The sequence below is a fragment of the Panthera pardus genome, unplaced genomic scaffold (assembly GCF_024362965.1).
Source record: "Panthera pardus isolate Hobbes unplaced genomic scaffold, ASM2436296v1 HiC_scaffold_3, whole genome shotgun sequence".
Lineage (NCBI taxonomy): Eukaryota > Metazoa > Chordata > Mammalia > Carnivora > Felidae > Panthera > Panthera pardus.
The window spans coordinates 22,102,751-22,115,057 of NW_026526876.1; the positions used below are offsets into that span (position 1 = coordinate 22,102,751).

General features: G+C 41.3%; 1 long non-coding RNA gene across 1 annotated transcript in view; it reads left to right on the forward strand.

Annotated features, from left to right (window-relative positions):
- The window catches only part of LOC109277019 (uncharacterized), a 267,671-nt gene that overhangs the window by 165,130 nt on the left and 90,234 nt on the right, over nucleotides 1–12,307 (forward strand). Inside the window, exon 2 of the long non-coding RNA XR_002084948.2 lies at nucleotides 6,664–6,732. This is a non-coding gene — a long non-coding RNA (uncharacterized LOC109277019). The remainder of the gene's footprint in view (nucleotides 1–6,663; nucleotides 6,733–12,307) is intronic.

Here is a 12,307-nt window from a genome sequence, read left to right on the forward strand (position 1 = left end):
TTCTGTGCATCAGGAGTTTGGGCTTGGCTCAGCTGAGTGTTTTAGCATCTCTCACGATGCAGCAATCAAGATTTCAGCCAGAGCGGAATGTCATCTGAAGGCTGGACATGAAAGGGATTTTCTTCCAAAGTCACATGGTGATTGGCAGAATTGAATTCTTCCAGGGAAGTTGGATTAAGGGCCCTGACCTCCCTTAGTTCCTTGAGTGTGGACCTCTCCAGCGTGGCAGCTTGCTTCATCCAAAGTACGCAAGCCAACAAGACAATAAAGAGTCTACTAGCAAGATGTAAAATACCGTCTTATGTAACATAAACTCAGTAGTGACATATCATTTTTGCCTCCTACTAATTAGACACAAGCCACAAGTCCTACCTACCAGCACCCAAGAGAAGGGGATTACATAAAAGTGTGAATGCAGAGAAGTGGAGATCATTGGCAACTGCCTTAGGTGCTACCTATTGTGTGTGTGTGACAAAGAACGTGTAGCATATTAATGAACTTCTATAAGTCAGTAATAAATATATGTATGACTTAGTTAAAATATGGGGAAAAGACTTAAGTAGGCACTTCTCAAAAGAAGATATCTGATAGCCAACATGTATATGAAAAGGTGCATTACATCATTAGTCATCTGAAAATTCAAACTAAAACCACAAAGAGATTCTGCTGCACACCCACCAGAATGGCTAAATTTAAGCAGCTGACAATACTCACTATTGTCAAGGAGGGAGAGTGACCGAGATTCTCCTTGTTACTCGTGGGAGTGTAAACCACATTGCAAAACACATTGGTAATATCTAATAAAGTTAAACACATACCTACCCATGACACACAGCTTCACTCCTAGATATTTCTTCTCTCAGAGAAATTAATACATGTGTCCACACACACATACACACAAATACTTTCTTCATAATAGCTCCAAACTAGAAAATACCAAAGTCTATCAACAGAATAATTCAAGAAAAAGAGTAGTATATTTGTATGAATCACTACACAGCAGATTTTAAGGACAAGCTAATGACACACACAATAACATGAATGAATTTCAAAAACACTGATCAGAGGAAGTCAGAAATAAACAAAAATTCATAGTGAAGTATTCTATTTTTATGAAATTCAAAAAGAGGCTAAATTAGTCTATGATGATAGAAGTCAGCAAAATTGTCATTTCTAGGAGGGGTGGAGAGAGATGTTTTTGATTCAGAAGGAGCATGTGGAAATGTTCTGGGTATGATGGACATGTTTTATATATTCATCTGGGGGGCGGATGTACAGATGTACATTTGTGGAAATAGTCACTTAAAATGTGTGCATCTTCCCGCATGCTCATTTTAGCTTAATAAATTAGAGTGAGGAAGACATAAAAACACTTTGATTGCATTCAGATCACTTGGGAATCTTGTTAAAATTCAAAGCCTGACATAGGCTTGAGATTCTACGTTACCAGCCAACTCCAGGCAGCACTGCTGCAGAAGCAGCCGACGCAGGCTTCTCTTGAGACTCCTTCTTCTTTACTATGTCCAGACGCTTAAGAGTCTAGAGACTCACTAATTCAATTTTCCTGCAGAGTGAATGTCTTATCTCCTACCGGGCATTTGCCTATATTTGGTGGTTTGAATCAGAATTCAGTAGGCCAACAACCCAGTGTTTCTGAGGAACTGAGAGAACAACTCCCCCTCCCCCACCCCACTACCACCACCACTCCCAGCCAAACCAGAGGATATTGAGGGGATCAGAATAAAACCTGGTCTTGGCGAAAGCCATCGGGTAGATGATCTTTGACCATCCCATAGGGCCAAAGGCACACCGCTTAAGTGAAACAGACTTAACAGAGACTGGGTCTGGTAAGTGAGGAAATCATAATCTGTGGCTCATACCGTTCTGTGTCATGAACCCGGACCTGAACTTTTCCAGACAGTCACACCTATATATTTTTTAAACCTAGGAATCTATTTCAGGGCCACAGAAGGTCAGCTTGGGTGCCAGTAGCATTTACAGCTTATACTGTGGGCTATGATGAAGAGTACATTAGACACCTGATACATGATAGCTGTATTGTTAGTTTGGCCGTATTAAACATTGAAAATGCGACTGGTCCATACTTGGAAAGTCGATTACTCAGATCTTTCTTTGAACAGCAAAAACTCTGATCTTTGATGGCTTTTTTCTTACCTTAATACTTTTGGCTTCCTTTATGAATAAGCCACTTTTCCCATATCTGAAGATTCTCCTGGGTAATGTTATTGCTCCTTAATCTAAACTAACAAAATGTGTTCGTTTAACAAAATAATCTGTTGTGCTTAAATTTAAACAAAATACATTTACTAAGCAAGTTGAGAGATAATAAAATCTGAGCAAAGGATGTTCACTAGATAATTTAAGATGATTAATTGAAGCAGTTTGCTACAATAAACTGTATGAAGACTTGGATCAGACTTGCCAGCTATAAAATTTAGGCAAATCACCTGTCTATAAAATGGAGATGATATCTATCTCACAATATTTGTAAGGAAGGTGATATTTGTAAAGGATGAATTGTAATGCAAAGCATGATGTAGATGTTTAATAAGTTTTAATTCCCTTCTCCCCACCCATCCCAGATTTGATCCAGAACACTAATCTCTAACCATCTCCAGTCCCTGGTATAAGTCCCCTATGAAAAGTACTACACAAAGCATTTAATCAACTTATAATTCTATGGGAAACTAGGTATCACTAAATACTATATATTTGCAAGCTGTCTTTTCCCACTGATAATCCCAGGAATTGGTTTAAGCGTAAAGCAGTCAGTGAAGACCGAGCGTGTCTAACTATGATCTTCAATATTTTTGTGTCTTCACTTCTTTTACAAATAATTATTAAAAGTAAGATAAATTTTCTTTTAGAAAACTAAACAAACCACACTTAGTAATGAGAAGATGACAGTCTTACTCTTGGGGGAATTTGTTTAAAAAGAAATGATTAAATTGCCCCTTTCTGGTCATATTTGCTTCTTTCCAGTGTCCTGTCCTCCACTCCGCCATTCTGCACAGGGAATGTTAAAACCAGACTGGAGGGAGGATAGAATCAACCTGCCCCCCACCCCCCCCCCCCCCAGAAACCACCCTCAATATATACGGGGACCAAAAGTAAGATAAAACAAAAACTCCAGGATTAAACTGCAAGTAGTCACTCAGCAATTATAAGAGATTTTCACAACCTGAGGAGAGAAGATACAGTGGCCAGAGCAACCAATGGGTGATGGAGAGGGACCAAGGGAGAGGAGAAGAATTTATCATCCTTAGGGAGGCGGTCAAATGAAGAGGGGGCTAAATTTAGGGACTAAGATGTCTGACAGTGCAATTGCTACTTGTTCAGACGTGTCATTACTTTTTTCAAAATAGTCTGTTTTTTCTCGACTACAAATGTATTTAAGGTTTTGTTGCAAAATTTAAGACAATGCAATTCCAAAAATTTCGCATACTTTGTGTTCTTATGTTTTGTATCAGTCAGGGTCCTGCCAGAAACAGAAGACACACCCAAATTAGAAAAAGAAAATTGGGGATTACTTACAAAGGAACTAATTACAGTTGACCCCATATAGTCAAAAATCCACATATAACTTTTGAGTCCCCCCAAATTTAACTGCTAATAGCCTAGCGTTGATTGGAAGCCTTACCGATAACATAAACAGTCAATTAACACATATTTTATATGGTATATATATTATATACTGTATTACTTCAATAAAATAAGCTAGAAAAAAGAAAATCTTATTAAGGGAATCATAAGAAAGAGAAAATACATTTACAAAACTGTACTGTATTTACTGGAAAAAATTCTCATATAAATGGGCCAGCACAGTTCAAACCCATGTTGTTTAAGGGTCAGCTATACAAAAGTGTGGCTGAATGTAAGAGACCCACAAGACAAGAATCCAGAGCTAGCAGTGGAAGGGCTGTTACTAGGAAAGATTAAGGAAATATTCCCAGAAGTCAGGAGGAGAGAGAGTGATATAGAAAAAGATGCTTTGTGAGGAGCATTAAGCCCTGAGACTTTCAGGAACACAGCCAGCTTAATATGCTCTCTCACAGGGAGAGAATCAGGATTATGAATTTCTTGGGCTTCTTCCTGTTTGTTGTTGTTGTTGTTGTCCAGTCTTTTGTGTGGCTTCTCCGTTAACTAAACCTACTAGTAAGTCAGAGAAAATGGGAACCCTTTCATATCACCTCGTGAGTTTGGGAAGTCCCCAGTAACTGAGGGTAGTCTCAGATTCAGTAATTTGTAGAATGGCACGTTGAACTCAACAAAGCTAGTATATTCATTTTGGTTTATTACAGTGAAAGGAAAGATCAAAATCTGTAAAGGGAAGAGCTGCATAAGGCAGGATCCAGGAGGAACCAGGCATAAGCTTCCTGTTGTCCTCATTCAGTGGAGTCATTTGGACAATATTTATTTCTCCCAGCAACAATGTGTGACAATACACACAGAATGTTGCCAACCGTGGAAGCTCACCCAAGCTTGGTGTCCAGAGTTTTATTGAGGGTTGGTCACTTAGACAAAGTATGACTGACCTTAGTCTCCAGCCCCTGCTGAGGGTGAGCTGACACCATGTGGCCCAAGGTGCAAACCATAAATCACATGGTTACCAGAGACTACCAGAATGGCCCAACACCCCCAGGTAAACAAAGTCACCCTTTTTTAGACAAGGGCTTAGAGTTTATCTCCCAAGATCTGGGGGCAAAGGGATAACCATGTGTGTATAGTATGAGTGTGTGCGTGTGTGTGTGTGTGTGTGTGTACGTGCAAAGTATATTATTTACTACATAGACCCATGTAGCTTAGTGGGACTGGCTATATAATTTGTGGGACCCAGTGCCAGATGAGAACGGGGGAGGTGCACCTGTTCAAAAATTATTACACATTTCAAATTGGTGACTGAGGAGCATTAAACCAAACATGGGGCACTTCTGAACATGAGAATGTGGACAACTGTGTAGGCCATATGCTGATGAAGTTAGCCTTGCAGGTCAGCTCGGTTTATTTGCTAATTGGGCATACTTGCCCTCATTCATATGGCACCAGGTGCTGAGGGGATTCCAGAGACTGAAAAAACCAACCCCTGCTCCTGAGGCATTTACAGCCTATTAGGGTAGATAGCTACATCCACAAATAGCTGTAATACAAACTAATAGTCTATGTACCTTCAGGAAGAAATAGGAAAATGCTATTGAATTTAGAAAGATTTAACAATGTTCCAGCTGGGATTATTAACATGGTTAATAATGGATCTTGCAAGGATCCAAGAGATAATGTTTATGAAAGCAGGTGGAAATATATATATTTTCACTTGGCAATGTATATATCCATTTGGTAAACAGCCACCTGAGTCTATAGAATCCTTTTGGCTGCTATCTGTCCTATTATTAGAAAAAAAGTAAGATACTAAAAGGAATGTGCTGTTTTGCTTCCAGAGGGCAAATCAGCTAATCAAATGGGAAACATACCCGTTCCAGGAGCAAGAGGAATATGGCATGAGACTGTGTCTATCTGATGGCTCTTACCTATAAATTCAGTCCCAGGATTAAACAAACATAAGCAAACGAACAAACAAACAAAATGAGGGGTGTTTTCTGCTACAATGACTGTGTGTGTATGTATTTGACTGAATGTATTACTTCAAAGAGTTGTTTGGGCCTTTCTTCCACCTTTGTAATTGCATACAACCAGAACCTATGGGATAACACAGAATGACAGGTTGAAAAGAAACAAAAGATTTCAACAGGTAAAATCCATTGGCGCATTTCTGTTCATGTAGGGAAAATGAAAAGCTCCAGTGTATGTGAACATTGGTTGTAATGGAGCCGGTCTCATTTCAGATGGCATGTCCTCCAGAAAATTTGATTCCCCAGGAATCTCTTAAGAGTAACTCAGTCCTATACCTTTCCTGACAAATTCTTGGAAGATAATAGTCAAATATAAAGATGTTGGAGGAGGCCTTTGAGATAACATATCCCCATCCCCACCCCCTACCAGAGACATGACCTTAGGCGATGGGGGGCCCCAAACTCCCCAGGACCCCCCATCCTTGAAATAATGTAGGAGAATAGACCCCCACAACACCCACAGCTGGAGCCGTTTCCTAGGATGCAGCCCTGAGACAGACTCTGGAGTGACTGAACCCTGTCAGGCCTCTATATAAACATTTAAGATTCTTGCAGTGGGTGCAGGGCTCTTCTTATCTTGTGACACCCAGGATGAGCCTTGGAAGTAAGTTCCCTTGCTTCTTAAACCTGTCACCTGCCCATCTGGAATCGCCTGCCTCTGTCCTCTGTCTCTTTGCCTTTCGTGTAAGGGGCAGATTCAGATTTCACCCAGGGAAGTCACGAGGCTGAAAGCCAATAAAGGAAAACCCACAGCTAGAGAGAACAGATATATGTCCCAAGACATCGCCAAGTTGAATGGTTGTTGATAAATAGTGACTGGAGATTAATAATTAAACTTTTTAATAGCAAATAGATGGGTCCCACAAGAAGACTGAATTACTCCTTAGGAGGCAATTCTACATGCCACTGAACGTGGGAAAGAAAGCCCCACAACTAATCCAATCTGTCAACCTCTGGGTTGTCCTTTCATTTAATCCATATTACTTTTATAACTCTTGCTTTTCTCCACCTACAGGTTAATGAAGTTACTGTTGTCTCCAGGATTAAGAAAACATGCTTCCTCTAATAAATCAAAGATCATCAGGTAAAACAACATTTAGGATTTCCTTACAGTATGAAAAAAAAAAAAAAAAAAGGCACTTACCTGGAGAGTGGGGCATTTCGACAAAGCCAATTTGGAATTCTTGAATTTAGATGTTGTTGCATTGCACTTGAGAAGAGAAGGAAACAAATCACAAGAGACTCTTAACAAAGACAACCAACTGAGGATTGATGGGGAGGGGGTGGGAGATGGGCTACATGGATGGTGGGTGCTAAGGAGGGCACTTGTGATGAGCACTGGGTGTTGTATATAAGTGATGAATCATCGAATTCTACTCCTGAAACCAATATTGCACTGTATATTAACTAACTCAAATTTAAATTTAAAATTTTAATATCAAATTTTAAACAGTTAACCCCTTATAGTGGCCTGGCAAGGGACCCGTGATAGCAGTACAATATTAACCTGTTTACAACAATTTTATTTAGAAAGGAAAAAAAAAAAAAAAGGACATCGAAAGCTCTATAATCTCAGTTTTTTATTTGAGAGGCAACAACTATAATGGAGCCATTTGATATTTATGTTTATATTTTATTTTGTGACTGGACTGGAATGCAGCATGTGAGATATTTTATATTAATAGATTTTGCAAGGATTTGTGTTAGTAGGATTGTGTGTTTGTTGTTTTGCTTGTGCTTTTTTTTTTCTTTTCTTGCTTTTATGGATGTTAGCATGCTTATGGGGCTCTGTGGGTACATGTGTGCTTTTAAAATACTCTTTTCAGGGTGCCTGGGTGGCTCAGTTAGTTAAGTATCTGACTTCGGCTTGGGTCATGATCTCTCAGTTCATTGAGTTCAAGCCCCACGTTGGGCTCTATGCAGACAGTTCAGAGCCTGGAGCCTGCTTTGGATTCTGTGTCTCCCTCTTTCTCTGCCCTCCCCCACTTGTGCTCAGTCTCTGTCTCTGTCTCTCTCTCAAAAATAAATAAACATTAAAAATTTTTTTAAGTTATTGAAAAATAAAAAATTAAAAGGTCTTTTCAAGAGATTTGGAAAATGATAGAAAACGGCAGGGAGAAAAGGTGAAAATAGTTTTGGTCTTTACCAGGAATAACAGCTACAATTAAAAAAAAAAAAAAGTGACATTTGAATTTTACCTACCTGAAGAAGATATTTTAATCCTTAAACAACATTTACCCCACACACTCATACATATTAAAAATAAAGATTAAAAAATAGATCTCCATCTAAAAAAAACAGACCTCTAATTTAACCAAAGCAAAGCATTTTAATGTTTCATTATGTGTATCCAAATTAGTGGTAGATGAATTCTGGAAAAGCTGCAAACATATTAAACTTTTATAAATTGCTAATACATTATAGTTTTATAAATTAAACCATATTTATTTTGCCAAAGCAAACTCAGTTTTTAGCATGACATATATGCATATATATAAAATTTATACTTTAAGCATACATATTTATAAAACAATTTTAATTTCTTGTTCAGAATTCAATTTCAGTTGAATAAACACTCAATTTTGTTTTCTCAGATACTTCTTAAAAAAGGATCTACCTGCATTTTTCTATGAATAAGTTACAAATTCCCAAATTCAGTATGATGCTTGCTGGCATGGTGTACCTAATTTTATAAAATGATACACACTTCTTAAATTGGGTACTTCCCTGATTTTAACCAAATGATGGATTTCTCTCCATTTATTAAATGTAGCTAGTGTTCCCCAAAATGGAAAGTGTGACCTCAGAGTTTAGAGGTTAAAACGGACATGGCATAATTTGGCTTATTTGATTTCTTTTCTCCTCCTTGAAGTTCTTACTATGCAATGCTGTGCCTCCTCCTTACAGTGGTAGATCAGTTGTGTTAACAGTTGAACTGCAGTGTCCTTAATTCTGATCTGGGGCTGGCCACGGGAGTTGCTTTGGCCAAAGAAATTATTGGAGTCATGACAAGGCAAGCAGGGACTTGAAATGATGCTTGCATATCTCCACTTGTGTTCTTGCACATCCTCCATTGACATGAGAATTTTTCCAAGTGAGAGGAGGAGAGACATATGGAACATAGCCAACTTGCCCCAGCTGTGGCCATCCTAGATCAGCCAACAGTCAGCTCAGCCCAAAACTATGAAAGCCCAGTCAGGATCAGCAGAGGCACCTAGCCAACCACACCAGACTAGTGAGCAATAAACACTTATTATTGCATCCCACTGAGGTTTTGTGATTGTTTATGATGGAGCATTATTATGGCAATAGACCCATCCGTTGCTGATACGCTCACCCAAGGCACTGTTTCAAGAAACTGATTGTATTTGCAACCTAGGCAGCTTGCTCAATACCTGATATCTTTGAGTGATCTGAGACTTTGGAGAAGATAGCTTTACCTCTCAGAGCCCTGATTTCTTCATCTATGAAATAAAATGACCAAACAACATCAGCTTCATGGTCACTTCTGTGTCTCTGTTCTTTGATTGATAATCTGATTTTCAAGGTGATGGATTCTTTTAAATGTACCTTTAGAAGCCTTTTGCAAAACTAAGTTTATAGTTCTATGTGGCTGAAACAGTCCAGAGCTACTGGGGGGTGATTTTGTTTCCTTCCACTAACACTTACCTACAGAGAACTCTTCCCCCCACCCAATGCCCAGTATCTCCCCCCTGCCTCATAGCAGAGGCAGCATTAGTGGTGGTTAACCTTGCTACCCCCAAAGCCAAAAAAGCCTTCTTGACAGCCCAGCCCTACAATTTAGGGTTGTGCAAACGTGGGGAGTCATGTTGGGTCTTACTGTCTTCATTAGGTAATGCTAGTACTTACCTCGGTGGTTTGCTTTAAAAAAGTGAATGAGCTCATCCGTTTAATTTAATGCAAATATTAAGAATCCAGAATGGTGCCTGGCACACCTAATATTATTACACTTTGGCTATTGGAATAATGGTCCTTCCACTTCTTGTGCCTCGAAGATTTTGGTTAAAAACTGAAATAGTGTCTGAGTAGAAGCAAGTGGGTATTTTTCATAGGACAGCATTTAGAAGAGCATGACCATGCTCAGTGGCCTGTTTCATCAGCAATGGTGCTGTGAGGCACACACAAATGTGCATACTAGCATTAGCCATGTTGGGAGCAACCATGACAGAACCAGTGTCCGAAAGAACCAAATCAGGTCTGAAAGAACCAAATCAAGTGTCAGATCTTGCCCGCATCAAGGAGGCAGTCTGATGTAAGCTGAAAGAACAGGGGAAACCAGAAGTCGGGAAAAATCTAGATTGCATTTCTATTGTTCCTAGTTACATATTTATTTCTAGTTTGTTATGTATTTCTGGTTACATCTCTTGCCGATTTGCAGTGGACTCCGATGTGACTTTGGATAAGGCACTTCACCTCTTTGAGCCTCGATGGCGTCTTCTGTAGAAATAGAAATTGCTGAGCTTTGGGAAAACATCCCGTGGAGATACTGATCATATACTCCAAACTGCTAGCCCTGTGCCTCTCAGATTCGTGTCCTGGGAATCATTAGGGTGCAGGTAAAGATACAGCCTCCGTCAGGGAGTCCTCATGGCGTGTCTGCAGAGTAGAGCTGGAGAATCTGCGTGTTCACCGAGGTTCCTGGGGCGCATTTTGTTGCTTCCTTTCTCTGCTAATTGGGAATCTGAACGACATCTGCCATTCTTTGTATGCCAGGGCCTCACGTGTATCCAGAGGGGCTGATGTGTGAGGAGGCACTTTGTGTGTAGTCAAACTCCAGAAACTTTCATTCTCCTTCTTGTTAAGGAAACAATGCTTCCAAACTCCCTGATCCTACTGAACTTTGGTCCTGTAGAATCTTGATTCTCTACATCTCAGCAAGAGGACTTTGAGATGTTTCTAAGGGAGGAGTTATCAACTGAGGGATGTGTGCTCATGTTGCTGGGGGGCGGGGAGGTTTGAGGGGGCGCAAATGAAAACGAGACAGAAGGCGGCAGGCACCCCGAAAGAGCCTTTTTTGCCCCTGGGGCTGTGCTTGGCCTCCTCCACAGACACCATCTCTTTGGATGCTCACAGCCCACGTGTTCTCGAAGAACAGCCTCGTGTTGGTGTTTGCCTCCAATCCACTTCCCGAGACCTCGGCGCATTGTAGTTCCCGCTGGGAAATGGGGAAAGCGGACCGAACAACAAACGACTGCTTTCGGGCCTGCGACCCTTCATCTAAGATTGCCAGCAGCCAGTGTTCACCCCGGTGAAAACCAGGCCTTTTCAACTGAGGGATGAAACAATTAAAATAACTCCATAAAAATGGCAGCTCAGGCCCTTCGTGGCTTAATTGCCATTGACAAAGGCAGATCTGGAATTGGAGGGGCTTGGGTGAGGATGCTTCCTTTGCTTCTCTCTCTCTCCCTCTCTCTCTCTCTCTCTGATGCTTCCTTTGCTCCTGTCTGCCTCTCTCTCTCCCTCACTCTCTGTCTCTGATGCTTCCTTTGCTCCTCTCTCCCTCTCTCTCTCCCTCACTCTCTCTCTCATGCTTCCTTTGCTCCTCTCTCCCTCTCTCTCTCTCTCCCTCACTCTCCCTCTCTCTGATGCTTCCTTTGCTCCTCTCTCTCTGTCTCTCTCTGTCTCTCTCTCTTCCTGGCCTTTCCCCATCACCTTTCTTGTTCTCTTGGAGTCTGATCTTCATCTTCAACTTGACTGCTCTCATGGCATCACGATCTCTGTTTTGGGTTCTCCTCTTCCCTTTCCTTTTTAGCATCTGGCCTGAGAGTCCCTGGGCCTGCCTCCGCTCCGCTCGGTCTCCCGGACCCCCTCCCTTCCACTCCACATCCCCCCTCACTCTCGGAGCTCCCCACTGATTTTACGAGTCCCCTGGAAGGTCTGCAGTTTATTGAAAGGTGAGGGAGGGCAAGTCTACCCTTGGGTTGGGGAGGGGGTGGCGGTTTCCTCCGTGGGGTTCCCCAGGCATGGCAGAAGGGGCAGACAGCTTTCTGGCTCCCTTCTGTCGAATCCCAATCAGAAAGCCCTATGCTGCTGTGGGTGTCTAAAAGCCACCTTTGGGCAAAAAGGATAATAAAAACGTTCAGTCAGACGTTCAAGGCAGCGTTCCAAACAGCTAGCTGCCAATTCTCCAGTTAAGAGAGGCCTGGCTCCCGGCCGCTCAGATTAACCCCTTTCCCTCCAGCTCTCCATGGAGATATTGCTGCTGTGATGCTTAGGACAGAGAAGAGACACAGAGAGACAGAGGGGGAGACACACGCACAGAGAGAGAGACAGAGACAGAGAGAGAGAGAGAGAGAGGATATTGCAATGAAAGAGAACTTCGGGAAGAATCCAGATTTCAGTGTTGCAAAGTTTTATTCCATTTGGACAGCCTGCGCTTCAATAAATAAGATGTTGTGAAGAGAGGGTGGTCAATGTGTTTGAAAGAAAAACACTGAAGGGTGCGACTCAGCTTTCCCTGGCTTTTTAACAGCCATGAACGGCTTGATATTTTTGGCTTGGATATATATGTGAATGTGTGTGTGTGAGAGAGTATTTTTTTCTTTTCAAAAATATGAGGTATTAGGCTCTCTCCCAAAGCACATTCAAGGGAGGCTGCCTGTAAGCCACACTCCTCTATTAGGGCAATGTGTCTTGCG